The sequence below is a fragment of the Passer domesticus genome, chromosome 4, assembly GCF_036417665.1.
Source record: "Passer domesticus isolate bPasDom1 chromosome 4, bPasDom1.hap1, whole genome shotgun sequence".
In the NCBI taxonomy this organism is placed as follows: Eukaryota; Metazoa; Chordata; class Aves; order Passeriformes; family Passeridae; genus Passer; species Passer domesticus.
In genome coordinates, this window is record NC_087477.1 from 15,737,321 (window position 1) to 15,750,530 (window position 13,210).

A 13,210-nucleotide genomic window follows, 5' to 3' on the forward strand; every position below is an offset into this window, starting at 1 on the left:
GTGCCTCTGGGAAGGTGATATGATTAGCTTAAACTCCTACTGAAAATGAGAAGAACAGCTCATATTTAAAATTTTATTTATGTTTTCCCACCTTTTTGAATTGCCTGGGTAGCTGGTGAGAGATGATGTTTCTTCTGGTTATAGGACTGCATGTCGCCACAATGTAAAGGACAGTAATTATTTAAAATGAACCTGATAAAATTACAGTGTGGAATTTTAAGGTTGTTTTCATTAAAACAAACAAGCAGAAGAACTATACATTGAAAACCTCCCTCCTTCCCAAAAAAGCCCCAAATCCAAATAACATCACCTTAGCATTTGTTGCTTGTTTGGAAAGTTAAAAGTAAAGAATATGACATGATCTGTGTTGAAATTACTGCTGCTGATGTTTAGAGAGCATCAGCTATCCTTGGTAAGCATTCCTGGTGAGAATGAAACAGAAGAATTTATCTATTTTTGTGCAAAGGAGCTGTTGAAATGTCTATTAGCAGTCTGAAAGGTCAGGTTTTCCATTGGAGTCTCTGAGTGAGGAGTAACCAGGGAATGTTCACCTTGGACAGCTTTGAGTTCAGAGCTTTGTCAAAACTGATGCATTTCTGAGGGTTCTGCTTCTGAAAGAAAACCTTTCAGCAAAGGTGGATCTTGCACTGCTTGGAGATGTGTTTTGCTGTGTCTGTTTATCCATAATGTGTACAATGGATAACATTTTAAATATATCTTTATGATATATTAATCCTTTTACCACAGACGATGTGACTACATCAGTGATACACAGTGTAGGCTTTGTGCTTATTTACAATTAAGTAAATGAAAATTAATCACAAATTTCCTTTATGTGAAGAATTATTTCAACATGTGGACTTTTAATATTTTTTTATTTATTGTCTTTTTTTTTTTTTGCATGCTATTTCTTTCTCCACTTAAGCCAGTACCATTTTTACTAGTACACAAACATGTGTAAACATATAAACACTGCTTTGTGATATAAAAGGCAGTTAGAGGAAAATAATATAATTAAATGCATGAAGTTAATAATTTACATTTTAAAAATTGTCAAGACAACTTTCTTTCAGAGGTCTACATATTTTATGAAATATAACTATCAATCTGTCCTGCTGAAAATTTGTGAACAGTCAACTGCTTTTTACTGACTGTAAGTTTTAAAGTAGGATTATGTTGCTCAACTGGAAAATAACTGAAGAACAAATTGGAAAAGCAAAGTCTCTTTATTTTCCAGCTCAATAAGATCTTTAACTGTTACATAAATTCCAAACTATACAGCATGTAATATTTGAAAAGCACTTTTGACTTGAGTACGAGATAAGTGTTTTTGTTCTTATATTGCATCAGTTTGGAAAGTCTAAAGGACATTTCAAATAATCAAATGGCAGCACTAAACCATGAGAATGTAATTATCTTTCTACAGCTATTCTTAGCTTCACTTTGAACAGTTTGATAATTGAATAAGTCTTCTAACAATTTAAAGTCAGATTCACAGTCTACATCACTGTGTAATGGCCTTTATAATTTCTTTCTCTGAGTTATTTTGTTTTGCATCTGGGCTTTTTTCCCCCCCATATTATTTCAAGCCAATAAAAAAACCCAAAGCAATCCTCCAGTGATTGATTTAATTCAATTGCATTGCTGATTTTTTTACATAGTTGTTATTGCTAGGTGAACTAGCATTGCAACAACTTGTAACAACACAGCCTTTGAACAACAGAAGAGGAATTCAGTGGTTGGATAAGTGGCTTCTATTGCACGGCCATAAAACGCTGGCAGAAGGGAAGTGCTGTCATCAAATGTCACAATAGTGTGAAGTCTGGTTTGGAGCTGAATAATGGCACAGTGGTTTCTGTTAACCCTGCAGCAGCTCAGAACAGATGTACCGAGCTTTCCATTGGCACCAGCACTGTTGGTTAGCGGATTGTTCCTGGCCCTGGCTGTCCTGGTGAGAGGAGGTCGGGCACAGAGCCCCTCTGGCAGTGCTGTGAGTGCCCATCAGGCTGGGGTGTGCCTGGGGGGTCTGTGCCCAGCTGCCTCTGCAGGCAGGCAGAGGTGCTGCTGTGTGCAGCGTGCTTCGCTGGGCAGCTCCACCAGCCTGGTATGGCATCGGCTTTCCTCAGGGGCGTCTTGTGTTGTTTCAGCTGTCTGGGGGAAGGTCTTGGTGGTTCCTGCAGTGAGGGCTTTGCTCCTCAGTGTGCCACTTAGAGCGGGCTAATATTTTATTTATGACATGTCTGTGTCAGGTAGGAACATTGCTTGTATTTTACACAGGAGTTAAACCCATGTTTGGGTGATTGGGCTTCTCTGATAGCAAACACACATCATAAAAAGTTGTGAATGGCCTGACCCGTCGTGCTGGTAAGTGTCTGTATTTGGCATGTGTCAGTCATAGCAATGCACTGCTCCTGCACTGGCCTGTGCCTGATTTAGGGGTGTTAAACCAGGTTTTCAGTTGCTGATTGTGGCCATATCTGATGAACCCTTGGCTGAAGTCTGAAGTCACTTTGCCCCTGGGATTGCTAGCTCATGGAGCCCAGGCTGCACTCAGCAATGGTTTTACACGTTACCGCACCATGTTTTGTGTGACAGGGACACTGTGCCCATGTGCAGCTCTTTGGGTCACTTCTTTGCTGGGTATTTCCGAGTCAGTCACTCTGACTGAGCTCCTTGCTGCCAGTTACTGTTTCCCTCTTACACGAGTGTGATCATGTCAGTTTGTGCATTTGCTGAGTATTGTCTCAAATGTTTCTTAAAGTATCCCTTTAATTTCCTTTATTAGCCCATCCATAGCTGTGTAGGTGCGCAGGTTGTGGTAACTGGGAGTGGGGCTGGAGCCTCATCCCCAATGGGCTGCAGCTGTGCCAAGCAGGTGAACAGCATTGAAGGTAAGGAGCCAGGAGTGCCCAGGGGCACTGACCAATCCCCAGGGGAGCAGAGGGCACACAGGGGCAGTGCAGAAACAGGCGGGTGTAAAAGGCTGGGCTGAGGAACAGGAGGAGCAGACGCTTGCAGCCTTCTGAGGAGATCTGATGTTGCTCTGTATGGGGAGATGCCTGAAGCCTTCTTTGGTCTTGGTTGTGCCTCCACTGTTATCCTGATGTAATGGTGACCCCAACGTGACTGGAACACAAAGCTTTGTGATGAGGTACAGTGTTACTGTGTTTGGGGGAGTGCTGAAAGCCTTCTGATGAGGTGTGGTGTTACTGTGTTTGGGGGAGTGCTGAAAGCCTTCTGAAATTGTGTGGTGATGCTCTGTGTGTCATGGCTGTCCCAACTGCGGTATTTGCTGCCACACAAACTTGGCAGTCTGTTACCTGTAGAACATCTTTCAGTTGCTTGGAAGGGATTGGTCTTTAGCCTAGAAATTGCCATAGTAGGGAAAGCACCAAAACAGAGTCCCACAGAAATCTAATCCCCATCCTGTCAACTTCCCTGAAGACATAGGATTTATCTCCTCTTCCCAAGTGTTACTGTGTGTGCATCTAGGGAGAAACTACTCCCAGAAATAAAAAGGTGAGGAAAAGTTGTATTCAACCTGCGTGCTGCCTTAAATCTCTTCTGTAGGGAGAGGTTATGCTTTGAGCTTTCTGTAGCTTTTTTTGATGCCTCCATGGCTGTTCTGCAACTCTTGCAGAACTTATTCTCCAAGTGATGGTGAGATTAATTAGGGCTCTCTTCAGGTTGGGCTCTGGAGGTGTGATAATAATTTTGCAAGTAGTGCTCTCCACAATCTGTGTTCTAAGAGAATTGAGCACAGGTGGTAATTAGGGACTGTCTTGTTTACACCAGTGTGAAGGGCACACCACCACCTAACAAATAGAAAAATGATTCCTGCAGGCCTGGGGAACTCTTTTAATTTTCATCCGTGATGCCATTTTAATGCATGGTTCGTCTTGTGTTTGTAGTTGTTAATTTTTACATAGGCAGTTACAGATACTACTTTTTTAACTGACACTTTTATAATTTTAGAATTTATTGGCAATGGCTTTGCTTGTCTAAAACAATATCCAAAAGTGAATAATGACTGATGTAGTAAAGATAAAGTTGACTGGGAATATTTCAGCTCTATATATTAGATACTGTTTTCTAAGATATTTAATGTAAGGTTTCCACATGAAAATATTTAGAGAGTTTTCACCTGCAGAGGCATGTAATGACTGTTCCCTCTTGAAATTCCAGCATTTTTTCTATTCACTCTGCCCCTTGTCCCATATGTACCTTTCCAGCTTTCTTCAGTGGTGTTGCTCCTGTCTGAAGCACTTTCATAGATTAACTGTTTCCAAGCTTTTCTGATTCTCCTTTTCAATATCAGCTCTCCTGACTCTCTTGGAAAGAGAAGGCATGATGATGGTCACCTAGGCAGCCCTATACACACCTTGTTAAATCATGTTGAGGTTGATCTGAATAGGATTCGGGTGGAAGTGTTCCACCACCCTCTTCTTTCATTCCCTTTCCCTGTCACCATTCCCAGCTGCTTTCACTAACTATACCCTAATTTACATCACCAGCTGTTATTTGTCAGGAACAAATGTGTCATCCCTCTATGTATCAGCCATAGTAAAGAACATGCCACTCTCTAACATAGGAAGTAGCAGTGTAGAATGAATTTTATGAAAATCATGATTAAAAAAAATATCTTGCTGTTCCCTTTCTTGGATTTCTGACAGATTACAGTAAGAGAGAACGTGGGTAGAATTTAATTTGTTACTTCTTTCTCTTCAATGGTTAAACTGCCCTCTACTTTAGTTAACTTCCACTTGTGCAGTGATTTACACCAAAAAACACCACACTGCTGAATACTTTGTAAACCTCATGCTCTGTGTATGTGGTTTGTAATATGGTTCTCTGTTTGGTTTAAAAATATTGAAACATTATAGACAGTTTGTCTCTTCTGCTGGCCAGTTGTGGCCACGGGATACAGCCTAAGAAAAAGTAAATCTAAATCCCTGTTTTCCAAAGCACTTAATGAAATGTTTTCCTGGCTGTGTGTGTTCCTGAGGTAGGTGTTTAGCAGTGATAAGAAGTTTTATCAGTAAATGCCATATTTTCGTGTTCCAGTGTCAGATTCCCTGTAGTCATCTTCCCTAAAAGCACTCCTTTGCTCTGTCCTGCCGAAGGTACAAAGTCTGATAAAAGTGTGTCCTGGTGTGGCTCACATGTGTGACAGCTCCTGTTCCTGCACTCCCTGCAGAGCAGGAACTCCCTCCTTGGCAGTGCAAAGCAATTCTCTTACCAGCATCATAATAGAGCATGAAATCCTAAAAAATGGGCTGAGCCAGGTGCTTGGTCAGCTCAGTCCAGAATGTGAGCTGCCTTGTTCTGGCTGCCTTGCTCTTCAAAGAGAGGGGACAGAGCAGCTGCAGCCTGCACAGGGAAGCCTCTGGCATCCAGGCACCCACTGCACCATGACTTCTGACAGATTGCTGAGTGACTGCTGGGAGGGGTGTGAATAGAGGTGCTAAATAAAATAACAGGTCAGCAGCCTGTTATTTCTGGTTGTGACTGTGTTATGTTATTTGGACATGCAGGAAAAGCATGGAGGAAATGTTCTCTGTGTTAGAGACATGCATGGCTAGGCAGTAACAAAAGGTGATGGGAAGTTCAAGCTTGGAGCTTCCTGGCAGAGGGGAGGCTGGGGGGTGATGTGGCAGGGCTGGAGTTCCAAAGGGAGAGGGACTCTGGCCCCTCCTCTTCCATGGCTGAGGAGATGCTGGTCAGACACAGGAGTCATTTTTAGTGGCAGTGGCAGCACAAACTGAAAAAAGGCTGTCAGGGTACAGGGAGGAAGAAAGGAGAGCGTGGCTGTAAAATTATTCCCAGTTTGTTGTAAGGAAACATTGGAATCTGCTCTACCTGTCAGCAAAGCCATAAAAGCAGAGATGAACCACCTTATTACTGATTATAAAGCTCTGAGTTTTTATGGTTTCACTGACAGCCAAACACGAAATGAAGGGGTTTTACCTCTCCTCCAGTGTACATGAAGTGGTTTATAGTCCATCCTTCTTTCCTCCCTTATGCTTTTATCTCTCCATACTTGTTATGTCCTCCCCAAAGCTTTCCCTTTTCCCTCTCTGCTTCCATGTAAATGAGTCAGCAACATTTTCTGCTAAATATTCTAATAATTACCCTACTTTCTATTTTTTTTAAACCAATGAGAAATATGGTGCTCTTTTGAAGTAGGTATATGTAGGCTGGTGAGAGGTTTGAGCCGTGCAACAGCTCTACCTGCCACCACAGCTTGTAGAAAAATAGAAACAAATCATTATTTCTTTGCTGCCACTGATCATGGGGCCTCATCTGTGTGCTCTCCTTATGGATGAACTCTTTGGTAATAAATATATCACTTTGACAAGGTCATCTCAACCTAACAGGAACATTTTGCAGCTCCCCAGTAAAGGGACAAAAGAGGGAAGGGGCTGTGCCTGTCAGAGCTTTGCATCCTGCTGCCTTTCTGTACTGAGACTCCCCAGCCTTAACTGACAATTTCCACTTGCACTTAGAACTTCCATCAGCCTTTCCTCCATGGAGATCTTGGTGGTGATTAGGGGTAAATCCCTTTATCCAAGACAGCATCTGTACTCTCTGGCAGGAAAACCCACCCTCAGATCCCAAAGGTGATTCCAGGGGCTCCCAGGTGTGCGTGGCAGCCCTGCCACTGCCATCCATGCCTCGCCTCCTCACAAGGGACTGCTGATTGTCCCAAGGCAGAAGTGGGAGCAGAGCATCCTCAGCTGTGCTGTGCCATTGGCAGCTGGCCACTTGGAGACATCTGGCCTGGAGCAGGGACAGGAATTGCCTGTGATTCCACCCCCCGTCTGTGCCACTGATTGTGAGCTCCACAAATGCCACTTGAAGTTCAGAGCCAGCTGCTGAGCTCTGCTGCTGGCCCTTGCTGAGGGTGTTGTGCTGCCGTGGGCAGCAACGTTTCCCTTTTGATGACAGAGAGGCACTAACTCAAATAAAAATAACTAGTTTTAAAAAAAGCTGAACAGTGGAGTATTGGCAAGTTATTGTATCAGAGCTACCTGTCAGTTGGTTTAATGTAAGGCAGTTTGGAATATAACATAAACACTAATGGATGGGAAGCTGGGGCATGTGTGCCTGAAGTCTGAGAATCCTTGAGTTGCCTGAAGCAAAACTCTTCAGGCTTACTTGGAGCTGGAGAGTCAGTGCTTTTTAAAAAATGTACCTGCTTTTATCATATGGGGACTAAGCATAGGAACCTAATTTCTGTATCTTGAAAATTAGAATATTAATATAATTTCAAAGAACTTGGAGGTATTTAAGTAATTAAAAACAAACAGAAAAAAGATATGGACTATATTGAGAAGTAGCATTGGAACTGCTTCCAGCCTGCTGTGTGGGGTATCCAGATAGAGGTGTGCTTCAGGAACACAGGTGAATATTACACTTTGATTTATATCAGCAGACAGGATTATCTTTGTGAAAAATTTGATACCCATCGCTTTCAGAAATGTACATTGAAAGTTTTTCATCAGTGTTAGCATATTAGAGATTTTAATTTTGCTTCTTGTTTTCCTCTGATTGCTGCTCCAGTTCCCTTCTCTCTTTAATCCCTCAGTAGCAGTCAGGCTGCTGAGGTCACAATTAATATAAAGAATTCCAGCATCTTTCTTTTCTTTTGGTCCAGCACAGAGGATGTCTGTGACAGACTCACTGAGCTCCTCGGGGGGTTTCATTCTGATGTTCAGTGTGGCCTCACTAGTTTTAGAAACCAGCTCTGGCAGGACTGCTTTGCTGGAAATCCTGAAAATCCAGTGTGAGCTTTGTGGGAAGGGAAGAACCCGCAACGTGCAACACTGAAAACCAAAGGGGAAATCAAGTTTGGAACCATAAAGTAAAACCTCCTGGGTTTATTAGAAAAATTAAATGGGGCAATTAGCAGCAAGGAGCATGTTCTCCTGACTGCCTGACACCTGCTGTAGCCTCCTTAGCCTTTGGCAAAAGCTGCTTAGTGCTTGTTGTGGTCATGGCTTTTTACAGCTTGGGTTCTGGCCAGCTGGAAATGTCCTGAGACCACAAATCCATTGCACTGAGGCCCGTGGACTTCCATCAAATGCTAACTGTGTGCTGCAGGCTCTCATTGTTCCATTCAGTTGTTGTTTGTGGAGATGTTTGGATAGGGAAGGGCATGGACCTTGGCAGGCTCTGCATTACATAAACAATCTGATATATAGATATAATATATACATGTTACACCTGAAACCTCTCCCTCAGGCAGAGTGTTTGTTAGGCAGGAGAGCTGAATTGCCAAGAGCATCCAAGCATGTCAGAATAGTCAGTAAATGCTTAGCATGTGCCCTGGTGAGGCTCAGGAGCTGCTGACTGGATGGTGCATGTTCTGTAACATTGATAATATCTCATACTTGTCCTTCCTTCACATCTTCTGGGCTGCAGATGTTAAGGACATTCTAGCTTCACAATTTTGTACAAGCAAAGCTCCTCCATGTGAAATTGCAGAATTTTTATGGGGTTGCAATGAATTCTAGATCCAAGTGCAGGGAGGTCAGGAGGAAGTGACAATACAATAGTAAACAAATTTAAGAATGAATGAGATTGCCACTCTTTGACTTGTTCTTCTCTAATAATGTCTTTTAATGTTTATAAATAATTGAAGAAGACAGGGCATTTTCTGCAAGAAAGTTGAACTCTTAGAAAGATCTTTCAGTGCTACATTTCTGACAAAGTGTTAATGCAAATTTTGAGGGAGACTGGTAGGACCTGTAAATAGGGCTGACAAGGACTTTTCCAGTTTGCTGCACCTCTGTCATTTTCTGTATGACATAGCTTTGTGCATCTCTGCAGCCCTTTACAAGTGGGGATTCAGTGACAGAAACTCCAGGGGAAGGAGGTTGCATGTCCATGTCTCTCTTTTTAAAACCAAGTTGAAAGCAGCCCAAAACTTCACTCTTGTAATGACTCTTTTAAGAGAAAATTAGACCAGATAAATTTTTTCTGTTGGGGATAAGTTGCTTAAATTATTTCAAAATATTTAGGCTGAGACCAAGAACAATAGGGAAAAATGGGATGGAGTGGGTGGTTCAGGGAGCTTTAATCACCCAAATAAAGACACTTTATAATGACAGTGAGTCCTAACAAAACCTGTCACTGTAATTCACCTGTAATGACTCTCCACGGAGAGAGCTGTCAATACCTATGCAGTTTAATAACAGCCTCCTACCAAACAAGAGATGTTTGTGCTGAGTAGTTTTATGGAGCAGGTGAGTGGTTTTGTAAAGCTATGCGTAAATCTGTGTATTGGCATTATTGGCTTGGATTGTTCTTGAGGCCAGTGTCTCTCTCCAACTCGGGACTTTCAAGTTACAAATTAGTTGGCATTTAAATTATTTCAGATAAGGGTTTTGTTTCTCCTGTGGCACCATGGCTTTGTACAAAAGCTGGGAGGCCGCTTATGATTTGAGTAGCAGAAATTTTACTGTGACACAGGTATTTGTTATTAAATTACTTATCCAAGGTAGATTAAACCACTTTAAACACTATTTAATTTCTTTTAAGCCTGGGTGAAATATATCCAAGGGGAGCTGGAACTGATATAATTCAATCCAAACAGGAACTGTTGTTTGGCAATAAACTTTCTCAGTAATATCTCAATGTTTTGATTTATTGCAAGGAGCATGTATTAAATAATAAACACAGGTATTATAGATAAATGAAAGATGATACCTAAAATTTCATCTTCCTTGTAAATGTATTTGGGGCTCAGTGATGTGCCTGAGCACTCTCATAATTACTGTAGTTGACAAATCCCTTTTAGGTAAAGCTTCTCTTCCTCTTCCTCCTCGTTCAGAAGTTTATCTACAGTTGCAGAAAAGGGAAAAATAAAAAAGTATTTCCAGCAATCCTTTGCTAATGTGCTAATAGGGAATATTTATTGTGTAAGTGGGGAATGGAAAACTTCAGACTTGGTCAGGGTTGAAACTGCACCCAGTGCACAGAAAAGGGTGAGGGCTGCATTATTCAGTGCTAGCAGGAAATGAAATGGAATTCTGCATTTTATGGTAGTAAATGGTATTTAGTGGTACCCGTTTTCATCATCATTAGTAATAAATTTTATATTTCCCCTAAGATATTGTGGAATTTTTTTTGCTTTAAGATCCTAAAAGCACTTCTGGACAAACCCAAAAGTACAGGATGGTTTTCAATTTAAAGAAACCCCCAGTGTTGCACTGCAGTTCTGGGTTTAGGAGTTATTTGCTGTTTTGCATGTAGAAAATCAAATCTGACAGCAGCAAATTGTCCTAACTCTTGTTCACTGTTGACCTTTTCTTGGAATAATCATTGGAACATTTCCAGAAAGTCATTTTAGGCTGCCAAATAATCACAATGAAATTTTGGGAAGAAGTGTTAGGCTGTGATTCTCAGTTGACTTTGCCCAAGAGTTTTTTTTCTAAACCCAAGTCATGAATCAAACACCAGAACCCCTGGTAGGACCCGGAGGAGAGGAGCAGGAGGTGTTCCTGGAGTAAGTCTGGGTCGGGAATTGGACAGAGCTCAAGGGCTTTGTACCCGTTTATCATTGCTAATATCAGCCTGCCTTTGTCTCAGGCTATTGACAAATGGTTTTGTTTCAAGGCCTGCCTTGGCACTTTGGCAACCCTTCAAATGCCCTGATGCACTGGCTTCATTAGTGTAATGAGAAATACATTTCCACTTCATCCTGAGGAGGACAACTAGCTGAGAGTGGTATCAGTGTAACATAAGGTTGCTCAAGTATTTAAAAAAATATGAGCCTATGCAAGAAGTTATTTGTTCAAGCTGAAAATGTCATCCAGCGTGTGTCCTAATGAATTTCAGGTGTTGTAGCTAAAGGTACCTTTGGTTCTGGTAATCTGAAAATGTGTACTTGCTGTATTATGACAGAAACACATTTTCAGTTTTTAGGTAAAATGACTCTCTGAACAACTTCTCAAGAGTATTTTAATAGGACTGGGAATCCTTGTTATTAAAAGTAAATATTTAACCTGTTCTCAAGCATCTTGAATAGTAAAAATTGCAGAAGGTACCTTTCAGACAAAAAAAAATTATTTTAAACAGCTGGGGCCAGCTGGATTTGGCAGCACATAAAAAGTGAATGGAGCCTTTTAAGTAAAATGATGGAACTGAACTAAAGGCCTTTGACAATTAGGGAACAAATCCAGGGCTTCAAGTGAAGTGAATCTTACACTAACATCAGTGGAGATGACTAAAGGCTGAAGATGGTAGGAAAAGCTTAAGCAGAGAGAGAGTGTCTCTCCTAGCTGTACTTCAGACTGCATGGAAACATGTGTGATAAACAAGAATGATGAATGAAGGAAAAAACAGAAGCAGCAAGGTCTGAGCCTTTCACTACTTCATGTATCAGAGTAATGAGCTCAGTCAGTGTCAGGAATTGACAGAACATCCTTTTCAGCTGAGTCTCTGCACTGGGTTTAGAAGGTTGGAGAAACACTGCCAGTTTAGGAACAAGGACCAGTAGTTTCTGTTTCAGGGCTGAGGCAGTAATCTCAGAAATCTCAGGCAAACTGCTTCAGCTGCTAAGAAAAAAGAGAGAAGACCTTGCAAGGAACCTAAGAGGTGGCTCATATTTCAGAAGCCATGTGCAGTGCCTCATAGAGCATGTAATATTTCCAAACAGTGATTGTAACTGAGGGAGCAGCCCAAAGAGCTTTTAGCTGGAAATGAATTCAGCAGCTTGAATTGTTGGCGTAAAATTACAACATTTGGGTTTGTGCTGCAGGACTTAGAAGTAGACTGTGATGTCAAGTGGGCAATGATAGGACCACACCATTAGCAAGCCAAAAATACCATACATTTATATTTATTGTCCAGATTTACATCTTGTCAAATTTGTCAAACATTATTTTTGACCAGGAACTATACAAATTCTATTATTTTACTTTATTTGTGAGTACAGTTTTTTTTTTTTTTACAGTGCTGCATTTCAAAAAATCCAAATCGGTGAAAGAATTGTTAGACTTTTTCAGATTAAGCGCAACTTTTGTGCCTCCTCATCGTGGCAATACTTGTGCAAAGATAAGCTCCATCATTGCTCAAGGCTCTATGAATTCAACAGGCACTGCTCAGGCTGGAAATGATCAGTGATATTGGGGAGTTGTACTGGCTTGGAAACCAGAACAGGACTTGGGCAGAAGTCTCTCCAAGGTCCTGATTCCTCACTCTCCTCTGAGCAATTTGGAAACTCAGAAGAAACATGCCTTTCTTTTGCTTTGTTTTTGCATTTTTTTCCTCCTTTTTATACATGTTTTTGTCTTGCCTTTGTCTCATGGTGGTGTAGGTCACCCTGATAGATCACAGCAGGTGCCCTGCTGGCTGTCAGCCCCCACAGAAACATCCAAATAATTCATTAACTGAGCAAATAATTCTCTGTGGTGGGGGTTTTCATTTTGAACTCCCAGGTCTCAGAATTTATTGTAAGGTTTTGCACATTCAAGTACCTTTTTCCTAGCTAGAAAATTAAATTAAAGAAATGGGACTATAATTACAGTTCTGTAAAGGAGTGCTAATAATATCAAAGATATAGTTCTTAGGGGGGAAATTCAAATACAGAAGGTGATTAGAGTGGTTTCACTGGCTGGCAAGTGAAAAGTCACTGTAAGCTGAACAGCAGGATGTGAGGATATTGTGGTGAATTAGAAAAACATTTGGCACGTCACTGGAGTTCCTCTCTATGGTGTTGTGTTATCTCATTTCAGATGTTGTAATTAAAATGGAGCAAACTTGGAATTAATGTAGCTGAGACTTATCTTCCCAAATGCACTCTTAAAAATTTCCTCTGTCCTTGTTTTGCATAGGAGAGGTTGGGAATAGAGAATTGTCCTGAGGCCCTGGAATCTCTGCAGGCTGAGTTCAGAATCAGTGCTGCTGTTCAGGTCTTTGTCAAATATTTGCCACTCATAGTGGGGCTGGAAAGAGATTGTGGGTTTGGAAATTTTGAATATTCAAAATAGATGAGAAATACACTTGATGTGAAAGCCGAGGGAGAACTGCAAAGAAGCTGCATGTATACCTTACGCTTGTTCTGTAAAATAAGCAGAACAATGTATGTAATAGAGTTTGATCAGTGGGTGCAGCTGTTTTAAACCTTGGAAGAGGTGAAATAAGAAGGAATTCCTGGCACCTGCCTGTTCAGTCTGTTACTGCTGTGGAAGGCCTAGCTCAGCAA

General features: G+C 41.4%; 1 long non-coding RNA gene across 1 annotated transcript; it reads left to right on the forward strand.

The window, feature by feature from the left end:
• The first annotated feature begins 2,933 nt into the window (after positions 1–2,933).
• Positions 2,934–12,060, forward strand: LOC135298594 (uncharacterized). Its single transcript, XR_010360623.1, has 3 exons — positions 2,934–3,151; positions 10,930–10,996; positions 11,960–12,060. It is a non-coding gene; the product is annotated as an uncharacterized LOC135298594 (long non-coding RNA).
• The last annotated feature ends 1,150 nt before the right edge of the window (positions 12,061–13,210 follow it).